This window comes from Saimiri boliviensis, chromosome 13 (assembly GCF_048565385.1).
Source record: "Saimiri boliviensis isolate mSaiBol1 chromosome 13, mSaiBol1.pri, whole genome shotgun sequence".
NCBI lineage: Eukaryota > Metazoa > Chordata > Mammalia > Primates > Cebidae > Saimiri > Saimiri boliviensis.
Window position 1 is genome coordinate 34618552 of NC_133461.1, and position 15467 is coordinate 34634018.

The 15467-nt window shown below is 37.0% G+C and overlaps 1 non-coding gene across 1 annotated transcript; it reads left to right on the forward strand.

The window, feature by feature from the left end:
- The first annotated feature begins 3467 nt into the window (after positions 1 to 3467).
- Positions 3468 to 3574, forward strand: LOC120361706 (U6 spliceosomal RNA). The gene has a single exon (XR_005577846.1). It is a non-coding gene; the product is annotated as a U6 spliceosomal RNA (small nuclear RNA).
- Positions 3575 to 15467: the final 11893 nt, after the last annotated feature.

Sequence of the window (15467 nt, forward strand, 5' to 3'; positions counted from 1 at the left end):
AAGAAAAAAAAACCATCAAAAAGTAGGCAAAGGATATGAACAGACACTTCTCAAAAGAAGACATTTATCCAACCAACAAACATGAAAAAAAGCTCATCATCACTGGTCGTTAGAGAAATGCAAATCAAAACCCCACTGATACACTATCTCACACCAGTTAGAATAGTAATCATTAAAAAATTAGGAGACAACAGATGCTGGAGAGGATGTGAAGAAATAGGAACACTTTTACACTGTTGGTGGGAGTGTAAATTAGTTCAACCACTGTGGAAGACAGTATGGCGATTTTTCAAGGATCTGGAACTGGAAATACCACTTGACGCAGCAATCCCATTGCTGGGTATATACCCAAAGTATTATAAAACATTCAACTATAAATGTTTGAATGACACATGCACACGTATGTTTATTGTGGCATTGTTCACAATAGCAAAGACTTGGAACCAACCGAAATGCCCATCAAAGATATACTAGATAAAGAAAATGTGGCAAATATATACCATGGAATACTGTTCAGCCATAAAAAACAATGAGTTTATGTTTTTTGCAGGGACATGGGTTAAGCTGGAAACCATCATTCTCAGCAAACTGACACAAGAACAGAAAACCAAACACCGCATTTTCTCACTCATAAGTGGATGTTGAACACTAAGAACATGTGGATACAGGGAGGGGAACATCACACACCGGGGCCTGTTGGGGGGATTAGGGGAGGGATAGCAGGGGATAGGGGGATTGAGGTGGGATAACATTAGGATAAATACCTAATGTAGATGATGAGGGATGGATGCAGCAAACTACTATGGTACGTGTATACCTATGTAATAAACCTTCACTTTCTGCACATGTACCCCAGAACTTAAAGTATAATAATAATAAAAAAAGAAAATGTATGTGATAATGCAAAGAGTCAAGAAGAGTTGAAAAAGTCTTTAAGAAGGAAAAATTGAGTTAATACATGCTATATTAGATGGCAGTACTTATACAGAAATTAGATCATGATAGATTTAAGCTCAGAGCAGACAAAAGGCCAAATGATTAGAGTCCATAAACAGGCCAATGACAATATGGACCTATGATGACTGTCCTGACACTGCAGAGCAGTGCAAATGAACAATCTTTGAATGAATATGATTGGACAATCAACTATTCCTATGAAAAAGTAATAAAATTGACCCCTACTCATACATTCACAAATAATAAATGTAGGTTTATTGTCAGTCTAAAGTGAAAAAGAAAAATGATGAAATTTCTAGAAGATAATATGGGATAATGTATATATTATTTCATCATAGGAAAATCATTTCTTATACAGGACACTAAAATAATCACAAAGAGAAAACTAATAAAATTAACTATCAGAATACAGAATATTTATACATATGTTCATCAGAGAAAATTTAGTGATGGGCAAGAGGAGCCACAAAAAGGGAAAAATACTAGTAATGCTTCTAACCTACAATTCTGAAGGAATTTTCCAAGGGCAACAGATACTCCTAGATGAAAGTAACCTTGGTGTATTTTAAGAACGTTGTTAAACCGAGCCAGATGAAAGGGAACATGATATATAACAAGACTCTAGCTTAGATATATGAATAGTAAAGACTTATAATAGAATTTCTAAGGGCATAGAACTAGAGATTTCCAGACAAAAGTAATATATGATGATGTCAGTGGGTACAGACCTGAAACTGGAAGGGGTGGGAGATGTTGGGACATTTAATTAAAGTATTTCTGCCTACAGAAGCTGAAAATTAGAGAACCCCCTAAATCCCCATTGCAGCAAGAACTTAAGTAACATGTGATCAATCCCTAGAGCTTGTTTGGGGCAAGGAGTGAAGAAACAGAGAGTCTCACATACCAAAAAATATTTCTATAGAACTAAAAAATAGTTCTATAGAACTATTTTTCTAGATAGACTGTATCAGGACCCAACTCGTTAGGAGACGTATATGAACCAAGAGTGAATATCTGATAATTTATGTCACTTGTCATCACAGAATCAGAAAACTGCAATTTGCTTTGAGGTTTTTCTTTATTATTTATTTTTCCATAACATCTTAGCGAGTTTTATTTTAAATGCTTTTGCTTAAAAACAAAACAAAAAAAGAAAGAAAAAGAAGTATTTTATCAGATTTGGCTGATGGTTTGTGTGGGAACTTTGGGGAGAAGAAGAAAACAAATTTGACTATTTTTTCAGAAGAGCTATAGTAGGTACAGTGTCCTGGAGACAGTGAAATGATGCCAGCTGGAGAAAGGGGGAAGGTACAAAACCTAGACTGTGAGAGAGATGAGTTCCCCACATCAAAGGCAGTCCTGGGAATAACTAAGATGGCTCTCTCTCTCTCTCTCTCTCTCTCTCTCTCTGTCTCTCTCTCTCTCTCTATATATATATATGTGTGTGTGTGTGTGTGTGTGTGTGTGTATGTGTACACATATGTATGCACACATACACACACACACACACACACACACACAGAGACATAAAATTAGGAATCAGAATGTTAAAAATTTCCCAAGTGTTCCTTATCTCAGACCCAGAATGTGTATGTATACATATATACACATATATATGTGTATACACACACACACACACACACACACACACACACACACACATATATAATTAGGAATCAGAATGTTAAAAATTTCCCAAGTGCTCCTTATCTCAGGCCCAGAATTACTTTCAATCTCTTTCATGACTGTCATGTTTACCTGTTTCATGACATGTTCTACACCTCTCTGGAGAAGTGTTCTGGGAAGCTGAGAAGTATGGCTATTGTGTATCTAAAAGGCACATTCAAGGTTTAATCTTTGGTAAGTGAAAGTGTTTAATCTTTGGTAAGTGAAAGCTGCAGATAAGACTGCAGCTGGGAAGAAGCACCACTGGAAGACAGATGAGGTAAGAGGTTCTCAAGGCAACTCTAAAAGCCATCTTTTGTCCAGTTAGGTCCCTGGACTTTATATTTTTATTCTGTGCAATACTAACGTTAGGGTGGCGAATAAGGTTGATCAGGATTTCCCAGACATTTGAGTATAGATGAGTGCATAGCAGCTTGCAGAGGGTCTCTGAGGATACCCTAGATATTTTGGGATATAAACAATTACTTTGTTAGTGTTCATGGACTGTGTAAAGCTGAAAGGATGATTTAGCCACAAAATTGATCTATGTGAAAAAAAATTAGGAGAACTATTTGATTTACAATTGCATCAAAAATAAGTAAACCTATAAGCTACTTGGGAGTAAATGTGACCAAGGAAATGAAAGATCTGTATACCAGAAACATTAAAACATTGAGGAAATAAATATTATACAAATAATTGATAAATGGAAGGATGTCTGTGTTCATGGATTGAATTAATATTTAAATATCCATACTTCCCAAAGGGAACCACAGATTCAATGCAATCTGTATTAAAATTCTAATATCATTCTTCATAGACATAGGGAAAAAAGTCCTAAAATTTTGCTTGGTTGGGCAGCATATCTACTGAAATTAGAACAATATAGAAAATATTAGCATGGCTCCTGTGCAAGGGTGATATGCATATTCATGCAGCATTGCATACCTTTTTATAGTAGTACTATACACAATAGCTAAGACATGGAATCTACCCAGGTTTCCATCAACAGTGGATAGGACTTCTTAAAATGTGGTTAGTATACACCATGGAATACTGTACAGCTCTAAAAAAGAACAAAATCTTATCCTTTGGAGCAACATGAATACAGCTACAGGTCATTATCCTTAAGTGAATTACAGAAACAGCAAACCAAAAACTTCATGTTTTTACTTATAAGTGGGAGCTAAACATTGGGTGCACACAGACACAAAGATGGGAGCAATAAATGCTGAGGATTCTAAAAGTGGAAACGGAGAGAAGGTGGAACGATTGGAAAACTGCCTATCAGATACTATGTTCACTGCTTGAATGTTAGGATTATTAGAAGCCCAAAACTCAGCATCAGGCAGTATACCCACATAAGAACCCTGCTCATGTAACCCTTAACTGTAGAGTAAAATAAAAATTTTAATCCTAAATTTGCATGGAACCACAGAAGTCCCCAAATAGCCAAAGCTATTTTGTCCAAAATGTACATACATGGAGTCATCCCACTATTAGTTTTCAAAAGATATTACAAAACTATAGTAATCAAGGCAACATGTAATTGCATAAAAACTGATACATTGACCAATAGAATAGGATAGAGAGCCCAGAAATAAACCTATATATTTATGGTACAGACCTAAAGCTATAAAACTACTAGAGGATTACACAGGGGAAAAGTTGTATGACATTGATCTGGGAAGTGATTTCTTGGATAGCCCAAGCAACAGAAGGAAAAAATACTAATGGAATTGCATCAAACTAAGAAGTGTCTACACAGCAAAGTAAACAATATACTGATAAGACAACCCACAGATTGGGAGAAACGATTTGTCAATCATACTTTGATTAGGGGCTAATCTCCAAAATATATGAGAAACTAAAACTACTCAATAACAAGAAAACAAATAACCCTATTAAAAAATAGGCAAAAAACTTGAATAGACATTCCTCAACAGAAGATATACAAAAGGCCAATAGATATGTTTAAAAAGTCAAACATCTCTAGTCATCAGAGAATTGCAAATTAAAATTACAGTGAGATATCACCTCACCTCTGTTAAATAGGTTACTATGTAAAGAATAAGAGAGAACAAATGTTGGCAAGAATGTGGAGAAAAAGGAACCCGGTTGGTGGTATTGTAAATTAGCACAGCCATTCTGAAAAACAGCATGAAGTTCCTCAAAAAACTGAAAATAGGATTATTGTATTCAACAATTCCACCCTTTGGTATATACCAAAGGGAATTGAAATCAGTATGTTGAAGATATGTCTGTATACCAAAGGTCTATATGCCAAATTCACAATAGCTAAGATATAAAAACAATCATTAAATGTCTATCAGCAAACAAATGGATTTTTAAAATTTAGTGTACACATACACTATGGAATACTATTCAGCATTAAAAAAATGAAGACGTTTTATCTTGTCCCATTTGTGAGAACATGGATGAACCTGCAGGACATGTTAGCCAAAACAAGTCAGGCACAGATACAAATTATTATATAAATACTCTATTATCTCACTTATATATGGAATCTTAAAAAGTTGAGCTCATAAAAGCAGAGAATAGAATGGCAGTTACCAGAGATTTAGGAGCAGGGTGGATGGACAGGGAAAGGGAAGAAGTTGGTAGACACTGAGAAGACTATGGGAGGATGGAGGTGAAGACTGGAGTTATGAGCCTGCACAGCAAGAAATAAGGAAGAATGCTGACAACCACCAGAAGGTGGAAGAGGCAAAGAAAGGCTTCTTCCCTAGAGCTTTCATAGGGAGCATGAAACTGTGTACATCTTGATTTTGATATTCAGCTTCTAGAACTGTGAGAGTATTCATTTCTGTTGTTTCAAGTCACCCCAGGTTTTGGAAATTTGTTATGGAAGCCCTACAAAACTAATATATAGGTCAATTGGTAACACATCTTGCTGTGTCTAGATTAATGCCTCAGTCCACATGGAAAGATCATGTGTTTGGCCACGAAAATTATGGTGAAGGAAAAGATGAAGATGTAAAAGTTGGTGCTGTGATTTATGAGGATACTTTGTCCATTTTACCTTTGAGATTATATTCTCCACCTGAAGATACTCTGAATTTTCTAGGGCAGGCTGAATATAGTTCACTTCAAATTCGGTAAAAAAATCACCTAGTAAAATATAGCACTGCCTTTTCTATATTTTGTCAATATCACTCTCAGAACTTTGTTTTATATGTATTATCCTGCCTGACTTATATAGTTTTGCAAAATAGTGAAAATTATCAAGATCTCTAAAAATGGGAAATCTATGTGTTTTTTTAGCATCTTTTAGGATTAGTATAATGCCCGACTCATACTCATCTCAATATCCAATTAAAGTTTAGTGAATAAATCAATGTTATACATTTTTTGTATCTTCCCTGTATCTCTTTGTTATGGTTTTGTTTATTTGAAATTAAAGTATGAAACAATGACCTAAATAGGGCATAAGATGCTTAATCAATAGTAGATAAAACTAATGAGCTATGAATTCAATTCACCTAACCTACTTGTTTCAATGAAGAGCACAGGAAGTTATGTCCATTTAATTTCACTTTCCTCTGTAAGCCCATTCTTGATCTTTGGGATTTCGTTTCAATATTTGTATTTTAAATCAGAAATTGATTTTTCCACAGCCATTTCTGATTTCCTTTTCTTAATCATTAATGAGGCAGTTTTACCTTACTGAAGTAGATAAATCTACTAAGAGAGTTACGCCATAGAGTTAAGATCTATGGAGAAGTTCCAGCTGTTTATTTTTCTATCTCCCAGGTGACTCCAGAAATGGGCATCCAATGCCTTTTGAGTTATACTTTCCATTTCTACATCAAAAATGGAACTAGAATTTGGAAAAAAAAAAAAAAGCCTCTGTGTTTGAGCTGGCGGCTGGCTGCTGTGTAATTATCATTGCTCTTCTTTATTAACTGCTTGCCTTCGCCTTATGTGGTGCTTTGTTGATAGATGTAACCTCAATCTTGTTGCTATGGTGACAGTAACAGCCGCTGAGAAGATTTTGTTTATGGTAAACAAATCCAGGCATATGCTTGAAGCCTGGTGGAACAGTTTTTCAGCTTCCCTTACACTGCTGTCCCTGAATAAAATCAAAGAGCTCAAACTAAAAAACCCACAGCCTGGATTTGAAATAGAAAAAAATGGGAAACAGTCCTGAGATTATTGTTTCTTATGTGTGTGGGAATGGCCTATGTTCACGAGTCTATATGTCTGTGTTCACGAGTCAAGGCTCCCTGTTGAAGGGGGCTCTCTGTGCAACACGGGCAGAGGAATTGACCTGAGAGTGAGAGAAAGCCTGGCACCCCAAGGGCTGTTGGAATCAAGAGTGAAGTTGGGGTGGTATATTAACATAATGACAAAAAATGCTTCTCTCTGTCCCTTACCAAATCCCTTCTGCTAGGCATGCTGAATTTTTTATTTTGGAAGGAAAATTCCTTCCAGGACATGCTTTCATAAACATTGAATTCAGACAGTTAGTCTCCTTTCTTAAACTTTTTTTATTATATGAGAGTGAACCACCATTTGAAGAAGAACAGTTGTCATGCAGATAGATGGAACTGAGGCTCAAATTTACATCTCCATGGTGAATGCATTTGTAATTGGTCTGGTTTAAGTGGCCCAACACATTCCCTGGCTCATTTTCCCTGTCTCTTTCACCTACCTCCTCAAATGTTTTCTCTCCAATCTAACAACTGCTGTCTAAAATTAAAACATCAAATCTTTTCCCCTCACTCTTCTGTACTGTAAGGCTTTGATGGCTCACTCAAGAATAAAAACTTTAAAAACTTCAAAGAATGAAAATTTGAAAAGCATGATAATGAAATTGAAACAGTGTATACAAACTATCAGCTCTTTATGCCCAACAGTGTGCACAAATTAGAGACCATTTCTTGGTGCCAAAACATGCGGGAAGAAAGTGGGTTGCCCAGCTGCAGCGGAAAATCTTTCAGTAGAGAACAGAAGAGCCATTAGCCTGAAATTCCAAGAACCACTTTTTTAGATTTCATAACAGCTCTTGAGAACTAGTAGAATCTTGCTTGTTCGTTATTTTAACTGCCAGTCAAAGGGCATCACTTGCCCTAGCTCTCAGGTCTCGGAGTCCTCAGGTGTGTGAGTCTACAGAACTGTTGAGCCTTAACACAGCAATGCAGGAAGCAAATTTTTAATCCCTCAAACACAATTAGACTTCCTACTAAGTATTTTCTTGTTTTAACCTTTTACTTGGATATTTGTCTCATAAGCCCATACCAAGAATACAATGTTACAGGGTTCTACGTAGCTCATTAATTCGTGTCCTCCAGTGAGGGGGTCTGGGGATGGTAGGGTGAAGAGTTTAGGCCAACATTATAGTGATTTCTTTGCTAAGTACATGAATTAGCATTTCATTGGTTGGAGGCAAGTATTTATTATGATTTAACTTCGGAAGGTAAGTAAAAACAAAAGTTATCTTCTTGGTAAAGAGCCTGGAAATTAATTAAACAACAATAGTTAATCAAACATAGTGTAGTTTTTCAATTTAAAACAGAGTTTTTTCTTCCATAAGGTCAAAGAAAGATGCCCTAACTGGGATTCCCAGCATCCAGCCCACTCTCAAACTTGGTTTATGGCTACTGATCTCCTACTTCTGTTTCTGGAAACTTCATCTATTATTTACCATCCTGCCTGCCAATCCCTAGGTCCCCATTTTCTAATTGTTCAAACATAATTTATTCATACATACTTGCAAACACACACACACACACACACACACACACACACACCAGTTTTTTCTGATTTCTTTTTTAACTCCATAGGGAGGTTCTTCTTCTTTTTGCTAACATACCATTCAGCAGCTGATTATTATCACCCTGCATTATGAATCACCGCTTGCAAATAACATCGCGTTGGCCAGTGGCTGAGTAAGTCTCCTGGCAGCTGCCATCTCATGTTCTTTACGACTCCCAGTTAAAATACAGGTACTGTTGGTCACACATAAGCTGGAGAAACTGGGATGTAGAGACATCACACAGATCCAGGAGTGACAATTTGAATTTATGTCAGTCTCACTACAGAGATCATGTTCTTAATCATGACACTGAAAGATGTTTTAGCAAGAACACTTTGGTCTTGAGCAAAACCTCAGGCCATGGAACTTGTATTCCTGCTTTTCCTGGTTAAGCCAGTCTGAGAATCTTAGTAGAAAACTTCAAAGACTCATTTACCTTTTCCCTTTAGAGGCTGGAGCCAAAAGCTGGCTGCAAACAGTCATCTCTGAACCATCTCTTTTTATCACCACCACGTACCTCTAGATCTGCTTAGGAAATTTCAGTTGTGCCCTTTCTGAATTAAATACACCTCCAAATGTGTTTTCCCATCCTCAATTCCAGCCAGAAAAGGAGGAAAGAGGTGAAGATTTATTTGTCCTAAGATAATTGTGATCCCATTTATTTAAAAAAATTTATTTAAGGGTAGTGCTTGATCTTCATTTGAGTGTAAGCACTTGGCTGTTACTTTTTCTCCTATCCTGAAAAACACCATGTAATTGTGGGGCAGAAGGAAAGAATTCAGGACTAGCATGCCACCACTATTTCGTTATTAAGTTGAGCAATATATCACTTTCAGCCTCTTCTGTAAAGACTTCACTATAGCAGATTATAAGCTATTTCTCACTTTATAGTTCTACAGATTTTTACATTTAAAAAAAGAAGCATGAGAGGATTAAGGGATGAATAGATGGAGCGCAGGGGATTTTCAGGCACTGAAACTCCTTTGTATATCACTATATGGGTTGATACCTGGCATTATACATCTGTTAAAGCCCCAAGAACTATATAACACAAGAGGGACCCCAATGTAAACTACAAACTTTAACTTATATAATTTCTCAATGTTTGTTCATCTAATATACAATACTACTACAAGATATTAATTGTAGACAAACCGTGATAAGAGATGTTGGGGCAGATGGAATTTTACTTTCTGCTCATTTTTTTGGTAAAAGTAAAACTGCTCTGAAAAATATAGTCTATTAATTAGTGTTAAAAGAGAGAAGAAAAAATATATATGTCCAAATATTGGCAAAGAGAAATGAAAACTGAAGTATGTCGGTGATTGAAGGTAAGGAAGTCAGACTCTTCAAAGTCCTTAGTGATACTTCTACCTATTTCTGGAAGTGTTTGAGTTGTTATGTCCATTCATATATACCAGCCATATGGGCTATGAAGTGGATTCTATTCAGAGTCTTGTGAAGGTAAAAGAAAGTTGGACATCCCTCCTCCTCTCCCCAAAAAACCAATTTGCCTATGCTTCGGTTTCTATAAAATGCACAGATGTGCTAGAATTTAGCTGCCTCCCTGGGGTGCAGTAAAAGTGTTGTTCTGAAGTGTTTCAAGACTAGAGCATCCTAGGGCCTGGCACTATGGTGGGACTCAAGGGAAGAGATAAAACACAAATTGAAAAGCAGCATTACATGGGAAATTGTAGTTTAACACATGTGACAGTCAGTCTCTCCCTGTATACTAAAATTTCTTCCTTACTGCTTTCAGACAAGGTCTTCATGATATCACGGTCATAGTATTACCTGCCTTTTTCTACACGTTGATTCACTTTTCCACCTTAGGGTAAGAGGAAGAAAATGAGGTGAAGATCCTAGGTGTAGTTTTCGACAGAAATTTTGCATGCACTTTAACTGTCAGCTCCAGCGCTAGCTTTGCCTCCGCTTTCCCATGAATAAAGCCTAGACATCCTTCAGAGGTGGGCTCAAATTCCCTTCCTAAAACTCCATACTGTTAGTGATCTTTACCTCTTTGTTTTAGCTTCTCACGGAGCACTTCATCCCTGCAGTTTAGAACTTGATTATATGCTGCTGAATTATAAATTGTACATTCAATTTATAACTTGCACTTTTTCTTTTTACATCTATTCAATCTCAGCTCCTATCCATCCTCAACTCCTGCCACTGTGTGTTCATTGAAGACAAAGCAACATGTGGAGGTTTTTAAAGAAAATCAAACCTATGTGTCTTTTAGCCCTTCCTATTTTTCTTCTTCCTCATGCCCTGGAACTCAGAATTTTCACTATTACCTCCCTAGGCCGAGTGGGTTCACTTTGACGTCTTATTTGATATTTATGGGAGGACGTTTCTTTTAGTCATTGACTAAGACAGACACTATTGCTTTATGCTGAGATTTTAGTAGAGCTAGGCATCTCATTTAGATGAGGAACTTGGGTAGAGTTTTTCTTTCAGTATTAAAGAACAGCAGACAGCAAAGCTGTGGGACATAGGCTCAGTAATACCAGATCAATTTGGAGAATCATCTATATTTTTGGCCTCTGAGAGAAAGCATGGCCCAGAGAAAGCAAAAAGCACTGGAGGAACAACTACCTTCCCTGACACCTCAAACCCTATGGGAAAGTTTCTTAACCTCCCTCAAACTGAACATCTGCAAAAGGAGTTTGTTTCTGTATAACATGAACTTGTGAAGGCCCCATAAGCTAATACCCAAGAAAGTGGTTGCAAACTATAATATAAAGGCATTGATTTGTTACTGATAAACCTGATGACAACATGCAGTATTTTCTGCCTTGGGAAGTTTACAGGTGGGGTGGGGAAGGTGAATTCTAGAAAAATAAGAGGTGGCCTGTTACAAAATTTCCCAACTTTAGTTCTTTACTGTCAACCCTGTTTGAAGCCAAAGAATTAAAAATGGCTGAGACTAACATTTGTGACTGCTCAGTTCAGTTCAGTTTCTTTGTTTTCTAAATAATGAAATTTTGTCACAGAGTAAATGCAAGCCCATGCCTCTCTGCATGAAGAGTAACACTCATATGTGTGACTCTTGGTGTATAAAGCCACCACCTGCAGAACTTGGAAAAGTTGTTTGAAGTCTCTGAGACTCCAGCTGAAGTGTATAAAATTCTTCAAATATTATATCTGACTTTGGTTAACTTTTTTCTTTATTGATTTTCTTGGCCATAGTTTTTATTCTCATCATGGGAATCTTGAAGTCTATCTGGAAAAGACCTGTCAATATACTTCTTTTCTCCCCAGTATTGATTCAACTTCTTTGCCTAATATGAACATTAATCCAACGTGTGTAGGTCACATGTATTTTTGCTAAACTTTGTATTTATAAAGTTTTTGTTTTCTTTAAAAACATTTGCATTTGTAAAGTTTTTGTACTACAGTGACATTTCCTGCAAAGAAGAAGAATTTTCTCTTCTGAGGAAGACTTTTGCTTGTTTGTTTGTTTTTGTTTTGAGTTTGAGTCTCATCCTGTTGCCCAGGATGGAGTGTAGTGGCACAATCTTGGCTCACTTCAACCTCCTCTTCCCAGGTTCAAGTGATTCTCCTCCTTTAGCCTACCAAGTAGCTGGGACTTAAGGCATGTGCCACCACATCTAGTTAATCTTGTTTTTTCTTTTATTATTATTATTTTTTAAATACATATATAATTGCACTTTAGGTTCTGGGGTACATGTACAGAACATGCAGGATTGTTTCATAGGTACCTACATGGCAATGTGGTTTGCTGCCTCCATCCCCTTGTCAACTATATCTGGCATTTCTCCACATGTTATCCCTCCCCAACCTCCCTACTCCCTGCTTTCCCTCATGTACTCCCCCACGACAGACCACAGTGTGCGATGCTTCCCTCCCTGTGTCCATGTGTTCTCATTGTTCAACACTCGCCTATGAGTGAGAACACATGGTGTTTGATTTTCTGTTCTTGTTTCAGTTTGCTGAGAATGATGGTTTCCAGATTCATCCATGTCCCTACAAAGGATACACACTCATTATTTTTTATGGCTTCATAGTATCCATGGTGTATATGTGCCATATTTTCCTTGTCCAGTCTATCATCAATGGGCATTTGGGTTGGTTCCAGGTCTTTACTATTGTAAACAGTGCCACAATGAACATATGTGTGCATGTGTCTTTATAATAGAATGATTTATAATAGTTTTATAATTTTTAGTAGAGACAGGGTTTCACCATGTTGAGCAGGCTGGTCTCGAATGAGGAAGACATTACTGTAAACAATTCTCAATCACTTTCATTTTCAAGAACTTATTCTCTCTTGTGAAATTCTTTAACAAATAACAGATTCAACCCAATGCTTGCTTTTTTAATTTTTTGCCACAAAACAGATCATTAGTTAATTACCTAGCATTTATTGCGGGTTTACCATGTGTTAGATAAAAGATGTAAGAGGTGGCATAAAACCCTACCCTATTCAGGGAGGCAAGCTCTATACTGCACAGAAACAAAAAGAACCTATGATGTGAGGCAAATCAAACTCCAGCAATGACACAGGAAGTCCAGCAGATAGGTAATTGCACTGAATTTGGGAGCTCAGGGGAAGATGTGTGAAGTTGATTACATTAAGAATGTTCTGAGGAATATCAAGGTTTAAATCAGCAGAGTGGAGAACAGGAGAGTATTACAGGTATGAAACCTGAAGGGGCAGAGGACACAGTTAGGCACACCAGATAACAAGGTCAGTGAGAAGACTGCCCCATCTGGAATACAGGGTTGGTCTGGGGAGATGAAGGAAGATGAGGTAGAAAATCATTTTAGGATTAGCTATGGTGCTCCTCTCCTGCCAAGATGAGAAGCCAAGACTTGTGTTGTGAGCACTGAATGTGTGAACAGAGGATGCAGTTTCAGAGTCTGAACACAGAGCTAGAGGTATCTGAATCTGACTCTTGGCATATAAAGCTACCACCTGCGGGACTCGGGCAAGTTGCTTGATTTCTTCAAGCCTTCACTTCTTCCAATATAAAATTGAATTTATAAAATCTTATAGGCCTTTTATGGAAAGAGACTAGGTATTTTAATGGAGTAGGTACTAAAAATATATTTTGCTATTCTTTTTTGCTATTAGTTATGGTTTTTGTTTTTGGATAGAAATTGTGTTGATATGTAATTGTTTTTCTTCTGAGTTTCTCAGTAATTATCCAGGTCAGAATATGTCTTAGAATAATATATCTTTTTCAACCTATTCTCATCATCCTACTAGTTTTTTTGGAGCCTACAAATTTTCTCTGATTATGGGATCATGGGCTTTGAGTTACATCTTATCTCTAGTCAGTGATTTTTAAACATTTTGGGAGTAATAGTCCTTTGGAATGATTTGACCTTGTGGCATTTTTAGAAATTAAAAAAAAAAAAAGATAAAACTTTACAATGAAAAATAGAATCATGCAAATAATTTTTTTTTTTTTTTTTTTTTTTTTTACTTAAGTAGTACAGCTGACTCAATGGGTAGACATAATCGGCAACTTTAAAAGAGTTTTCTCCTTCAACAAAAATATTCCCCTCATTGACCTCCTATGGTGCCTGAAATTCTACCATATGCTCTCCTCTTTAAGGAGCCATGGACCCAGCAGGAGCATATTGATCCAATGATGGTTTTTACAGCATTATATTCCCTGAGAGGGGCAACACATTAACCAGTGAACACACCAAAAAGATGTCTATCATTTCATCTCATATTGATCACATTGCCTATTACTATCCTTTAATAGTATGGAGATCCTACAAAACTAGCCAATGACAAAATAGGAATAACAGCAAATACTTACAACACTTGCTGCATGCCAGGCATGTACAATTCTCATGACAGCTTTTTGAGGTGGGTACTATCACTACCCTCATTTTACAGTGAGCTGCCTAACTTTCATATGATAAGTTACAGGTCTTGGATTTAAACTCGGGACCTCTGCCTCCAAGTCTGGTCCTTAATCATTATGCTAAAACTGTCTTGGCCTCTGGTATGATTAGCTACTTCCTTCTCCAAAACTAATGACTGAATCTCTTTGGGAGACATTAAGGAAATGTAAGTAGATCTGAAGATGGAAAGAATTCTTTTTGTATCTCTAGTAAAAGTCTTTGGTTGTATACATGTGTGCCCCTCTGAAGATAGGAGTTGCCTTGGAAGGGCAGCTACACCTCTGAAAGGCTATGTAAGGCTGGCAAAGCCACAGCCTGGATCAGAAGTAAAATAACCTGGCTTCTTATGCCGGGCCTTGTTCCAGACATTAAAACTGAATGGCTAAGGGCATTTTCTTGACATTTTCACACTATAAAAGCAAGCTTTCTATAGCCCTCTATAGCTAAACTATTAACCAGCAATGAAAATTATGTATTCATGTTGTATCATATATACTGGGAACCTAATTTTATCAGCAGACACCTGCACAGAGATGCTAATACAGAAAGTGAAAGTTAAACATCTCACATTACCCATAATTACCTAGAAGAAAAATTGATCCTGAAAAAGTTGAGCACAAAATAGTAGTTTTGATGGGGAAAAGGCTGAAAAATGAGAATTGAGGGAATATATGAGCCCAGAATATTTAGGGAGCAGAGCATTTAAATCAGAAAGAGCTCTAAAAGACAAGTAGAGAGGCTGTAAAATATGTAGGACTTGGTCAGTTCTTAGCATATGTTATGTAAATGCTTAGCAACCCAAAGATTATATGCCAATAATTGTGGAAGGTGACATTTTCAAAAGATAAGCAAAGTAATATTTCCTGTTTCACACTCCTCTATAGTGTGACCTTGCTGTTCCTCCATCAAGTCTATTTTTTTACCCCCTTGAATCTGGGTGAGCTGGGACCAGTGACTATGTTGTCCAGTATAATATGGTAGAAGTGACACTGTGAATCTAATGCCCAGGCTGAGAAGCCCAAGGTGCATGTAGTAGCCATGTACAGGTGTTCCTATAGACAGGCTCAGATTCCAGCTGATAGCCAACATCAACTTCTAGCCCTGTTAGATTGCTATCTTGGGTATCTACACCAGTCAGTTATTCTGATGATACCAATTCCAGCTATTGTCTGACACA